The 14107-nt window shown below is 41.3% G+C and overlaps 1 non-coding gene across 1 annotated transcript; it reads left to right on the top strand.

Annotated features, from left to right (window-relative positions):
- On the top strand, positions 1 to 72 carry trnae-cuc (transfer RNA glutamic acid (anticodon CUC)). The gene has a single exon. It is a non-coding gene; the product is annotated as a tRNA-Glu (tRNA).
- The last annotated feature ends 14035 nt before the right edge of the window (positions 73 to 14107 follow it).

Below are 14107 nucleotides of genomic sequence, written 5' to 3' on the forward strand. Positions count from 1 at the left end.
TCCCTGGTGGTCTAGTGGTTAGGATTCGGCGCTCTCACCGCCGCGGCCCGGGTTCGATTCCCGGTCAGGGAACACACTATTTTGCTCTCCATTTCCTCTAGTATCTTAATGTGTGTGCTTGGCCTAATACAGCAGCTGTCTCTTTAATCTAGACATTCAGTCGAAATATCAGCAAGTTACAGCTGAATAAAACTCTCGTCGTTATACCTCTGCTGGATCATCGCGTTCAGTTCTGATCGTCGTCGTTTGGCTTTGGAGAGTGTGGAAAAGGTTCAACAGAATTATAGGGCATTAAAGAGAGGCTGGGTGAATATTTTTTAATTTTATATTTTTAACAAAATAACCTTTATACTGTACATAATAAAAATTGTTTTCAAGAATAAACCATTGAATGTCTTTTTATTCTTTACATACATGGTCAATGCTTTCCCTTTTACATTCATGCACATTAATAGATAGATAGATACTTTATTCATCCCCAAGGGGAAATTCAACATTTTTCCAGTGTCCCATACACTTATTGTAACAAAACTAACTACATACAGTATTTAACTCAGTATAAATATGATATGCATCTAAAATCACCCTCCCAAAAAGCATTACTAAATAGCACTGCCGCCACTCATGTCATCTTTGATGGAAGTTTAAAAATTTATGAGAGAGGTAGAGGAGCTAGTCAGGATATTTTTCCCCAGGATCAAAATCTTTAATGCCATGCAGCACACGTTTAAGTTGAGAGGGGGTAAGTTCAAAGAAGATGCCCGGGCACATACACTAATGACTGGGCGGTTAGGCACAGCTCTAAAGCCATCCATAAATTCGCCAATGATGGTGGCTGTTCTCAGATGGTGACAAGGAGGCATACAGGAGAGAGAGAGAGAGAGAGAGAGAGATTGATTGATTGGCTGGTTGACTGGCGTCACAACAACAACCCGAAATTCCAAAGTTCGAAGTAAATTTATTGTCAAAATAGGTACATGTTACCACATAGGCATTTATAAGAAGAAACAGAAATACTATAGAATTTCATGAAAAACTATACATAAGCACACAAAGGTGGTCAATCAAGAAGACAAATTGTGCAAAATAAAACAATAATACCCAGAACAAGAGTTGGAAAGAGTCCTTGAAGGTGACTCACACAGAACAACAGCATACTAAGCAAATAAGACTATAAGACAAAGGAGCAGAAATAGACCATTTGGCCCATTGAGCCTTCTCCATCGTTTGATCATGGCCGATGTATTTTCCCTCTCAACCCTATTCTTCCCTAGCCTTTATTGCTCTTTCTAATCATCAATCTATCAGCCTCCGCTTTAAATATACCAAATCACTTGGCCTCACAGCCATTGGTTGCAATGAATTCCACAGATTCACTACCCTCTGGCTAAAAAATTCCTCCTTAACTCTGCTGCAAAGGGTCGTCCTTCCATTCTGAAGCTGTGCTTATTTATTTAATTATTATTAATCCTTTCTATTATATTTGCACAGTTTGTTCTCTTTTGCACACAGGTTAAATGCCTTAGTTGGTGTGATCTTTCATTGATTCTGTGATTTCTATAGATTTATTGAGAATACTCACAAGAAAATGAATCTCAGGCTTGTATATGGTGATATATATGTACTTTGATAATAAATATACTTTGAACTTTGGTACTAGACTCTGCCACTATTGCAAACATCCTCTTCATGTCCACTCTATTTAGACCATGATTTCCAAATCTTTGTTATGCCATGGAGCCTTACCATTAACCAAGTTCTCTCTGTGACTGCATCAGTTTTCTCCAGGTGACTCCCACAGTCCAAAGACCTACTGGTTGGTAGGTTAATTGGTCATTGTTCTGTGATTAGGTTCAGATTGTTGGGTGGTGCAGAAGGGCCTATTCCATGCTGTATCTCAATAAATAAATGAATGTATTTAGAAAGTAATCTATACCTTTATTCCTCCTACCAAAATGCATGACCATACACTTCCTTACATTGTATTCCATCTGCTTCTCCTTTGCCCATTCTCCTAATCTCTTTAAGTCCTTCTGCAGACAACCTGCTTCCTCAGCTCTGCATACCTCTCCACCTATCTTAGTTTCATCTGCAAACTTGGCAACAAAGCCATCGATTTCATCATCCAGATCATGAACATATAACATACAGTAAAAATTAGTGCACATTACACCCACCGCAACAAAACACCACAAGTCATGGGCAACAAACCAAAAAAGGTCCTTTTTATTCACATCCTTTGCCTTCGGTCAGTCAACTGATCTTCTGTCCAGTTGATATCTTTCCTGTAGATCCATGTGCTCTTGTCTTGCTTAGCAGCCTCATGTGCAGCACTTTGTCAAAGGCATTCTGAAAACCCAAGTAAACAACATCCAAAGCCCTCCTTTGTCTATCCTGCCTTTAATTTCCTCAAAAAATTCGAACAGATTTGTCAGGCAAGGTTTTCCTTGGGCAAACCATACTGACTTCGGCATATTGTATCATGTACCTCCAAGTATCTGGAAGCTTCATCCTTAATAATGGACTCCAGTATTTTACCAACCACTGAAGTCAGGCTAACCGGCTTATAATTTCCTGTCTTTTATCCACCCCTTCATAAAGAGACAAAGACATTTGCAATTTTCCAATCCTCAGGAACCATTCCAGGATCCAGTGATTTTTGAAAGATTGGTACTAATGCCTCCGCAATCTCCTCAGCCATTTCTTTAAGAACCCTGGGGCATAATCCATTTGATCCAGGTGATTGATCTACTTTCAGGCTTTCCAAGCACCTTCTCCTTAGTAATAGCAACTACACTCACTTCCACTCCCGAACACTGCCAAATTTCTGTCATGCTGCTGGTCTGCAAAGTGAAAACTGAAGCAAATTACTTATTCAGTTCCTCTGCCATTTCTTGTTCCACATTACTACCTCGGCAGTGTCATTTTCCAGAGGTCCAATATTCACTCTTGCCCCTTTTTTAACTCTTTAAGTATCTGAATAAAACTTTTGGAATCCTCTTTATATTATTGGCTATCTTATCTTCACATTTCATCTTTCTCTCCTTTTCGATTTGTTAGTTGTCTTCTGTTGCATTTTAAAAGCTTCCCAATCCTTTAGCTTCTCACTGATTTTTACTGTAATGTATGCACTGTTTTTTGCTTTTATGCTGTCTTTGATGACCTTGTCAGCTACAGTTGCCACATCCTCCTTTTAGAATGCTTCTTCTTTGGGATGAACCAATTTTGCATCTTTTGAATTACTTCCAGAAACTATCCATTGCTGCTATACTGTCATTCCTACTGGTGTCCCCTTCCAATCAAATATAGCCAGAACCTCAGTAGTTACCTTTACACAACGATAATACCAATACATCTGATTTTAGTTTCTTTCTCTGGAATTGTAGGGTGAATTTTTATTATATAGTGATCACTAATCAAATCTAGCCCTGCACCTTTAGCACCCACAGCACCTGAAGCCTTTCTCTTTGGCCACCTTGGCTGCAATTTCTTCCTGCCACTTAAGCTGCTTCATCTTTCTTCAAGTCTGCTCCTTTCTCTCTGAAGCTGCTCTTCACTTCTCCGTAGATGCTCTTCCACCTATTCCGCTTGTTCTTCCAACATATGCTTTTCTGCAGTGTTTGTTTCCTTGCAGGTAACTCAGCTAAATCAGCTTCCATTCTAATGCATGCCAAGGAGGTGTCAGACGCATGGATGTTTTGCTAACAATGGAACCAGCTGCAAACACATTAGATTCATGTTGTCTAAGCATACATCATCCTGAAAGTTGTCAGATTTATACATAGTCAAAGCATGCACTGGTTGGATAAATATTTTCATTTGCTTCAGCAGCTTGACCTTCAACATTGCATGTTTGTTTCAGTCACTGTTCATCCTTTGCTATGACTGTATTAATAAGAGTCTCAATATTTGCAATGCTTTCAGTTTGTTTACCTTGCCCTGAGATAGGAATTAAAGACAACACATTATGTTGCTTAGTAACACTTCACAAAGATTTTTCAAATCTTTCAGCTGAGACTACATTTTGCTTGCCTTGCAGAAAACTTCTAATTAATGTATTAAATCTATAATTTTCTTAACAATTATATTATATTCTTTTTGAACACTGTCAATCTTACTCACCAAGGATCTCTCCGTATGTATAATTCTCTTTCAGTCCTGATTTCTAGTTCACTTGACTCAAGTTGCTTTTCAAGTGCATGAACCAGCTCAAACAACCGAGTTCAATTCAAGTGTCAGCAATTGAAGTATTTTAGCATTTCAACAGAACCAAGTGATGAATTCTTAGGCAAACACCACCCTATAGAGCTTATGGTCAGCGTGACCATTCCAAACTGTATTTCAACCCCAAACACACAGCATGAATTGACAAAACTTTGTTACTGGCCAAAAGCTACTCCTGGCTTTGCTGCTTCTAATTTTGCCGAAACGTCCAAATGCTGATGTTCATTTGGTATAATTGTCAAAATCTTTTGATGACAAAATGTAGTGGCTACTCGAACAAATCAACGTCACTGTTAGAGACCAAGTACAGGGAGTTATCCTGTATGACGTGCCATCTGATCCAATCTAATAATAGTGTTCAAAACGAGAGTAGAGGTAGGGTAAATGCAAGCAGGCTTCTTCCATTGAGGTTGGGTGGGACTGCAACTAGAGGTCATGGGTTAAGGATGAAAAGTGAAAAGTTAAAGGTGAACATGAGTGGAAACAACTTCACTCAGAGGGTCATTGGAGTGTGGACCAAGCTGCCAGTGCAAGTGGTACATGCGAGCTTGATTTCAACATAGATGGCAGGGGTGTGGAGGGCAGGTTGTTGGGAGTAGACAGTTTAAATGGCTCCACATGGACTAGATGGGTTGAAGGACCTGTTTCTGTACTGTAATCTTTTACGACTCTATGACTTTAATATCTTAGTCTGCACTGATCTGGAAAATTTACAAAGAAAAATAAGAAATGAAATGACAAATTTTAGAAAACACTATGTTACAATCAAATGCGTGGGACAGAAGGAGGGTCAGATAAAGCTTCTAAAAATATACTTTCATCAATGGAAACAGGATTCAGCACTCCACGTAAGCACATGCAATTCTAAGAGGAAATACATTCCACTAAACTTAAACGAAAGCACGACCCAGAATAATTCAGATTCAGTTTATTGTCATTTAGAAACCACAAATGCAATGCAGTTAAAAAATGAGACAACGTTCTCCCAGAATGATATCACAAAAGCATATGACAAAACAGACTACACTAGAAAATCCACGTAACGTTTGGCAATCCCCAATCCAGAGTCCGGAGAGGCTGCTGCATATTAATATCACGCTACTGTCTAGCGCGTTCCCCGGAAAGGAGCTCCAAATACACCAGACAAAAACAAGACCAAAAACTAAAGCAAAAACCAGATAGTTACAACAGTGCAAACAATAGCATAATTGATTAAAAAAACAGACTATGGGCACAGTAAAAATAGTCCAAGATGTTAAAGGACTGTAAGTTCAAAAGAAATCACCACACAGTTTCCACAGGTCCCCAGGGTCCCAACAGACTCGCCATCCCATGCCGGTGGCAGAAGGGAATACCTCCGCTATGGACTTCCACTGCGCCGCCCAACTCAGCCTCGCAGATGCAACACACAATGGAAGCTCTGTCGAAACCAGCCTCGCAGACGCAGCACACACCAAAAGTGACCTGAGTCTGTCAAACTTCCAAGCCGACGACCATCCCCTCCGGCACAGCTTCTCCAAGCACCATCCTCTGCCGAGCGTATTAAGACAGCCCCGCCAACGGCCATCAGCAACGTGATCCCGAGGACTGGGGGCCTGTTCTTCCCAGCAGAGTCCCGGACCTCACAGCAGCAGCAGCAGCAACGAAGAAGGTCTTCCTGGAATTTCCCGATGTTCCTCCGTGCTCCCACGTCCGTTTTCAATCGATTATGATTGTGCACGGCATCCCACTTCACAAATAACAGATACTCAGCTCTGGAGTGGCCGCTGCAAGCTGCGTCATGCCACCATCTTGGATTATAAATGAAGACATTATCACTATTGAAGAAAAAGTTAACCAATGGAAGAGCATGTCCCTCCATGGAAGGCATCCTCTCGATCTGAGCAGGATAGATGTCGACAAGGAAGCGTTGAACGCCTGGCTCAGAGTTGGAGACCTCTTCCCAGAAACAGAGGGGTTCCTTGTGGTAATACAGGACCAGGTGGTTAACACAAAAATTATCAAAAATACATAACAAAAGACAAATTCAAGACAATAAATGCAGAAAATGCCAAGGGAAACCAGAAAAAATCCAACACATTACAGGATCCTGTAGCAGTTTAACTCAATCTGATTACTTACATCGGCACAATCATGTGGCAAACATCATTCACCAAAAACTTCTTTAAAATACAAACTCATAAAAGACACCAGACATTATCATAAATACAAGCCTGATCCAGTTTTAGAGTCAGAGTCTGACAAATTATATTACAACTGATCCATTATTACAAATAGGACAATCTATAATATTCATCTGGATATAATAATACAGGATAAACAAGCAAGAACAAATTACTTAATAGATATAGCCAAACACACATAACATACAGAAATCAGTAAATGAAAAACACCAGAAATATGCTGAATTAAAAGACTATGAAACTGAAAGACTATGGAACATGAACAGGGTATACGTTGTCCCAGTAGTAATATCATCCCAAAGTCACTACACAATAACATTAAACAATCAGGCCTACATAAGTGAGTCCATTTCAGTGACGGGGCGAGTGAAGGAAGTTGAGTGAAGCTACCCTGTCCGGTTCAAGAGCCTGATGCTTGAGGGGTAATAATTGTCCCTGAACCTGGTGGTGCAGGTCTTGAGGCTCCTGTACCTTCTTCCTGATGGCAGCAGTGAGAAGAGAGCATGGACTTTGTTATTGGGGTCTTTGATGATGGATGCTGCTTTCCTGTGACAGTGTTCCTTGTAGGCATGCTCAATGGTGGGGTGGGGTTTAACTGTGATGGAGTGATTGGTATCCACTGATTTTTGTCGTATTTTCCATTCAAGGACATTGGTGTTTCCATACCAGGCTGTGATGCAGCCAGTCAATACACTCTCTACCACACATGTATATTATTGAAGTTTGTCAAACTTTTAGATGTCATGCCAAATCTTCACAAACTTCTGAGGAAGAAGAGTAGGTGCACAATATTTGGCGACTGAGAAACATAGTGCTAGGCTACATGTTCATAGGACTGACTGGCTAGCACCCCATTTGGTTCCTGCTATCTTTCTGATCATGGCCATTCTGGATTTTAGTTTCTTTGCAACATTTTGAAGGTGGATCTTGTGTAAGAGGGTTCAATCTAGTGTGACTCCTAGGTAGTTTGTGTGTGTATCTCATCATTGTGCCACTCTCATGATCAGATTTCACAACAATGTGCAGATTAGTGCTCTTTTTGAAACTGCAACTTAACATTTTAGCCTTTTCTCTTCCTTGAGCAGTCCATTTATTTTTGTCTGCCTGACATGCTCTTTGTATGTGTCCTACTTTGCTGCATTGTCTGACAATGCTCAGACAGTTTCTTCAATGCAGCCAGGTATGCTGAACTGGACTGCCCTTCTCTTTGACACCACTTATTTATTTATTGAGATACTGTGTGGAATGGGCCCCTCTGACCCTTCGAGCTACACTGCCAGCAATCCCTGATTTAATCCTAGCCTAATCATGGGACAATTAATCTACCAGCTGCTATGTCTTTGGACTGTGGGAGGAAACTGGACCACCCAAAGGAAATCCACACAGTCATGGGGAGAACGTACAAACTTCTTACAAGTGAGAACTGAACCTGGGTCAACCTGTGCTGTAAAGCATTGAGCTAACCATTATGCTACTGTAAGTCCTGACGAAGGGTCTCGGCCCAAAACATCGACAGCGCTTCTCCCTATAGGTGCTGCCTAGCCTGCTGTGTTCTACCAGCATTTTGTGTGTGTTGATGCTACTGTAATGGCCTTTTAGTTTTATGAAACCAAAAGTATTCTGCAATCAATGATGGCTTTGGTTCTAAATGTTCCTGCATTACTTTGACAATATCAACAAAGCTCATTTCAGATGGTTTGTTTGGAGCAGTTAATCTTCGGAGCAGACTGTATGCCTTAAAACCCAATGAACTCAGCAAAATTGGTACGTTTCTCATTTGCTTCAAAATATTGTTGAATTAGCTCAGTAAACATTATCCTGTTATCATTTGCAAACAAATGTGTCTATTTTTCCAATATAGCCAGCCATTTCTGCTTTTTTATGACCCATTCTTTATAGACCCATGCATTCTTCTGTTTTCTGACCTTTTGTTTAAAACTCCATTGTGTCTTCCGTTCTAAATGCTGTGCTGCATTTTTTTTTAACTGAACTATCTTGCTGCACATGCTGGACTGTGTTTTTTTACTCACCATTGTTCTTGCTGCATTTTCTTTTAATTTAAACATCTTGCTGCACTTGAGCTGGTCGGTAGCAGTCCCATGCTCATTTTAAAAATACCTCACACCAATGATTTGTAACTTCAAAACATTAAACTAATTCAAAATAAGACACGGGAGTCTGAGGCAGAGAAGCAAACACTGTTGTAGAGGAGGGAATGTGGAATAATCCATGCCAGCCTTTCCAGTAAAAACAGATTTCATAACAGCAGGGGGACTGGAGATGGAGAGGGTCAGTAACTCTCCATCTTGTCATTATCACCTCAGAGGATCTGTCCTGGGTCCAGCATGTGAGTGCCTTTACAAAGAAAGCATGACAGCATCTCTACTTCCTTAGAAGTTTGCGCAGATTTGACAAACTCTTGACAAACGTCTCGGCCCGAAACGTCGACTGTACTTCTTCTTATGGATGCTGCCTGGCCTGCTGCGTTCCACCAGCATTTTGTGTGTGATGCTTGAATTTCTGGCATCTGCAGATTTCCTCGTGCCTGTGGTCTAGTGGTGTGCCACAAGGCTCAGTAATATTTTTTTGTATTTGTTATTTGTGATTTAATAACATTCTTGTATTGATTAAAGAGGTAATACAATTGTTACTGAGGTAGAGAAGCCGAAGTTACTGGCTCAGTCATTTGTTGTAATTCATAATCAAGATAAGTGAAGAGGCTAAACAATGTAGGGATAAGGCTCTAAATGAATACCCGGATGTGTTGAAGCCAGCTGTAGCAATGATGGTATTAATGATGTTGAGTTTTCTTCATGTGAATTTAAGAAAGCTATTAATAGTACAGGTCAGACGGCTCCTGGAAAGAATGATATATGTTAATGTATGTTTAAACATATGGCTGACAACACTCTTGAAATAATATTAAAAATTTTGTATCATACTTGTTCAGACGTCCTTCCCACCTCATGGAAAATGGCAGTAGTAATGCCTATTCTAAAACCTGGTAAACTCCCATCGGATCCTTCTAATTATAGACCAATATCTTTAACGTCCCATTTGTGTAGACGTATGGAACATACGGTAATAGAGTGGTTGAAATACATTTTGGAAAAGAGAGGTGATATAGTGTTTTATCAGAGAAGAATTTGGAAAGGTAGAATGACATTGGATTCAGTTTTCTGTTTGGAAGATGATATTGGGAAAACACAGGTAAATAAAGAAGATGTAACTGCAGTAATTTTTGATATTGAACAAACATATGATATGTTATGGAGGGAAGGTTTTTTGATTAAATTAAGGAAATTAGGAACAAGAGGAAGGCTATGTAATTTTTTTCTGAGTATTTTAGTTGGACCATCTATGGAGGTAAGGGTAGGTAAGGTATATTCAGGCTCCTAAGAGATAGAGACTGGGACAAGAGACTAGAGACAAGGGAATATTTATAGCCCTTTATTGTTTAGTATTATGATTAATGATATTTCCTCTGAGATGGGTACTGGGGTGGGTAAATCAATCTTTGCAGATGATGGAGCTTTATGGATCAGAGATAGAAACTTCAATTTAGCAGAATACAAGATGCAATCTGCAATTAATAGGTCAAGCAGTGGGCAAATAGATGAGGTTTTAAGCTTTCAGTAGCTGAAACACAAGTTATGTGTTTTATAAAGAGAATCAATTATATGGTCAAGCTCTTGAGAAGTGTCTGTGGTAAGATGGCATGTCAGTAAAATAATTGATAAATATAAAGGAGCATGAAATTTCCTTAGGTGTCAATGTGGGTATGCTTGGGGTGCTACAGGAAAATCTCTGATGACCATTTTAATTTGTTTAATTAGACTGGTACTTGATTATGGCTGTGTGGCTTATGGATCAACGTCATCTTCCAACTTAAAATGTTTGGATGTGACACAATATCAGGCTTTAAGACTGTGTTATGGTGCAGTAAGGTTGTCACCTGTTTCAGCTTTGCTGGTTGAAATGGGACAAAAACCCTTACAGTTGTGGAGGTTGAAGTTGTTGTTAACAAACTGGATTAATTTGAGGGGGCAGAGAAATGATCACCATGTTAAAAGTGAGTTGCAAGACTGTTGGGAACATCACAAGAAGAGAGTTTCTAGTTTTGGCTGGCTGGGATCATGCTAGGAATATGAGTTTGCTGCATTATATAATCTGTCCCTCTGTAGCTTTCTCGGTAACCCCACCTTGGTCCTTTCCAATGACTTTAGTTGATTGTAGGTTACATAATTTAATGAAGTCCAAGTCCAAGGATCCTGATGTGCTTGAGAGTCTGTTGGTTCATCACTATGTTAAGGAGAACTATTGTGACATGTTAATCATTTTTACTGATGGATCAAAATTTAACTGGGAATGTTGGTGTGTCTGTTTTTGTGCTTGAATTACAGGTAACAATAAAGAAACTTCTTACTAACCATTTATCAGTATACACAGCAGAATTGGTTGCCATCATTTGGGCTTACAGTGAGTGGAGGAAATTTGTCCTTGCAAAGTTGCAATTTGTTCTGATTCTTTTTTTGGTTTTGATTAGCCTTAAAACAGGTCATTTAAGCAGTAGATCAGGAGCTCTTCAAAATTTATTTCATGTTCACAGTATTGGTCTGCATGTTCTCTTCTTATGGGTCCCTGCACATAGAGGTGTCGAGGGGATTGAGCGGGTTGATTGATTGACTAAAAAAGCTGTTAAAAGTTCAGCTGTGGATATAGACCTTCCACTAAGCAAACCAGAAGCTAAGTGGGTGGTGGGGTTAAGGATTAAGGGATTATGGCAGGACTTGTGGGATAATGGGCATAACGGGAGACGCCTTTACAGAATGTATAAAGCTATTGGATTGGTGGGAGAAGGGGGTTAAACAAGAAGGGAAGGAATTATATTGACTTGACTTAGAATAGGGCATACTATGCTTAATTATTCCTTATATCTTGTCGGAGTACATCACTCTGGGGTGTGTAGGTTTTGTCATTATGAAACAGTTGAACACATTCTATTACAATGTGAAGCATACAAGCTTGAAGGAAATCAAATGCAGGCTTCTCTACTATATTTGGGGTTGATAGTTTTCATTCAAAAACTTTACCAAGTTATGGAAGTGACTTTAATTCACAATATTGTCTTTCATTATTTACATTCTATAGGGCTTTTGGGATAATTTAGTTTTCATTTTATAAAGAGCTGGAAGGGTTTTATTTCCCAATTCTGTACACCACTCTCTTGTTCAGTTGGTGGTGAAAATGCGCCTTTAAGTTGGACTGCCTACCACCATTACAAGTCAGAAGGAAAAGAAGAAGATTCAGTGCTCAATTATAGCCCACTCGTGATTTCGTCTAATGTTTGTTTAGTGCTCAGATTCTCAATCCTGTTTGAAACCGTGCCTCAATCCTAGCCTCAGATACTCCAGTATATGTGTCCGAGCCAGTTTCATCAAGGAATCTCATCACAGTACATTGCAGTTATTTAAGACATTGGCGGGGCCTCACTTGAATGTTCTGTACTGATTTTGCCATTCTGTTATAGGAAGGAATGTTAGTAAACTAGAAATAGTTCAGAAAAGATTTACCAGGATGGAGCCTGGACTTTGGGGCCTGAGTTACAAGGAGAGATTGCGAAGACTAGGACTTACCCCCTGGAACTTAGGAGATTCAGGGGTCATTTAATGGAGGTATTTTAGATCACGAGGAGCATACAGAGGATGAAAGCGTAAAGTCTTTTTCCCAGGGAGGTCCCTGTATGGGAGGGCTATCCTCCATCTCATAGGATATCTGCCCCAAGCATACGTCTTGCTGACAAATTCTCCAAATATCGATCGCTCACAGAAACAGGAATACTGGACAAAGTCAGTCAGGTGGGTTGTACCTGGGGAGAGAGACACCCACCATGGACGATGGAAACACTGAGGAGCAGAGGGACTTTTTTGTACAAGGGCAGGATACCCAATGTGAATGGTAGAGAGAATTGAGATTGAGGAGTTAGAGGGACCTTGTTGTACAATAATAGGACACACACAAACACAATGAATAGTGGGGAATAGTAAAGAATAGAGGGACCCAGTCGTACGAGAATCCCTGAGAGGCAGAACGGTTAGATAAGGTGCTGAAGACTGCGTACAGGATATTTGCTTTCATAAGTACAGCCACAGAATACAAGAGTAGGGAAATTATTGTACAACTTTATGAAAGAACTAGTCCACAGCTGGAGTTCTGATATCACACTATAGGAGGGAGGAGACAGCACCACGCAGTGAGGTGGGGAACAGCACGCTGTGGAAGGGGAGCGTGGAGGGGGCACCATGCTATGGGAGAGGTGGTGAGGAGGGAGTGCTGTATTGTGGGGCCGGCAGTGTGAAGGGAGAACTGTGCCGTGGGAGAGCACGAATATTTAGTCCTCTCACTCCTGCCCCTCCCTCTCTCCTTTGGCTTCCTCTTTCCCTTTCCACTCTCTGGCCTGTTCTTCCTCCTGCCGTTCCCCATCTCTTTCACCTTCACAATATCCTACCCAACCAATCCCACCACGTTGCTTTCAGCCCTCAGTGGGAACCTCTCAATGATTATGTGCCCAGGGACTTCAGGATCCAGCAGCCAGATCCCACCATCTTGTCCACGATCATCCACACCGGCTCCAGGAATGGCGCTGTCACCCGGGTGATGGGCTACGGAATGAAGAGGAGCACCAACTCGGTGTGTTTCCTGACCGTGCTGGACTTGACCTATTGACTCTCCCTCCCCCTCCATCTTTGTTTGCAGAGCTAACTGGGTGTTCCTCATCTCTACAACCAATCTCACCATCACCACCTTCCTGTGGACACAGCTGTGGAAATCTCTGAAATTATAGGGGACATAGACAGTTGGAATCTTTTTCTCAGGGTAGAAAAGTCAGCTACCAGGAGCGGTGCGCTTAAGGTGAAAGGAGAAAAGGTTAAAGAAAATTATGGGGTAAAATTTTCACAGAGAGTTAGGAGCCTGGAACGGGCTGCAAGGAAGATGGGGGGAGAAAAACAGATACAATGGTAGTGCTTAAGGCGCTGTTAGCTACTGCAGATACACAAACAAGCAGGGAATGGAGGTATCATATACAGGCAGAGGGCATTCAGTTCCATTCGCCATCGCTTCCGGTGGAGATAGCTGTCTACAATGCCTCTCTCTGATGTTCAAGACCAGTTCTGCAACATGTGAATGTCTAACCTGGGGTCATCATCGGGAACCCGGGTACTATCCTGAGGGGCTTTAGTGGGGCTGAGAGACAAATAGAAATCAGTAACTTTGTGTTCTTGATATTTTCAATTTTTGACCAGACTGCCCCGTGGTTTTATACTGGGAATAAACATGGTTGAACATAAGAGGAGTTAGTCACGGAGTGAATATCCCTCCACCCTGTCCCATTGCACACTCCCAAGGTCAGAGACAGAGTGCAGCTTGCTCTACCCAGTCCCGTGACAAGCCCCTGAGAACTCGGCAGCTGGGTCCCCACCATCTCCACGTCCCGAAAGTCTGTCCCTTTCACACGGTGGGACACGACTGCCTTAAGTCGGAGGGAGGGCGAGGCGAGTTCAAGGTTGGACCGTCCCGGAGCAGTGGTTGGCTGCGAGGTGAGTGTGTGTGTGTTGGGGGTGGGGGGAGCCTGGGGCGATATAACGGGGGCAGCCCACGCCTAGCATCCATTTCCAGCGAACTCCGCGTGTCTCTGCATC

The sequence above is a fragment of the Hypanus sabinus genome, chromosome 18 (assembly GCF_030144855.1).
Source record: "Hypanus sabinus isolate sHypSab1 chromosome 18, sHypSab1.hap1, whole genome shotgun sequence".
NCBI classification, from domain to species: domain Eukaryota; kingdom Metazoa; phylum Chordata; class Chondrichthyes; order Myliobatiformes; family Dasyatidae; genus Hypanus; species Hypanus sabinus.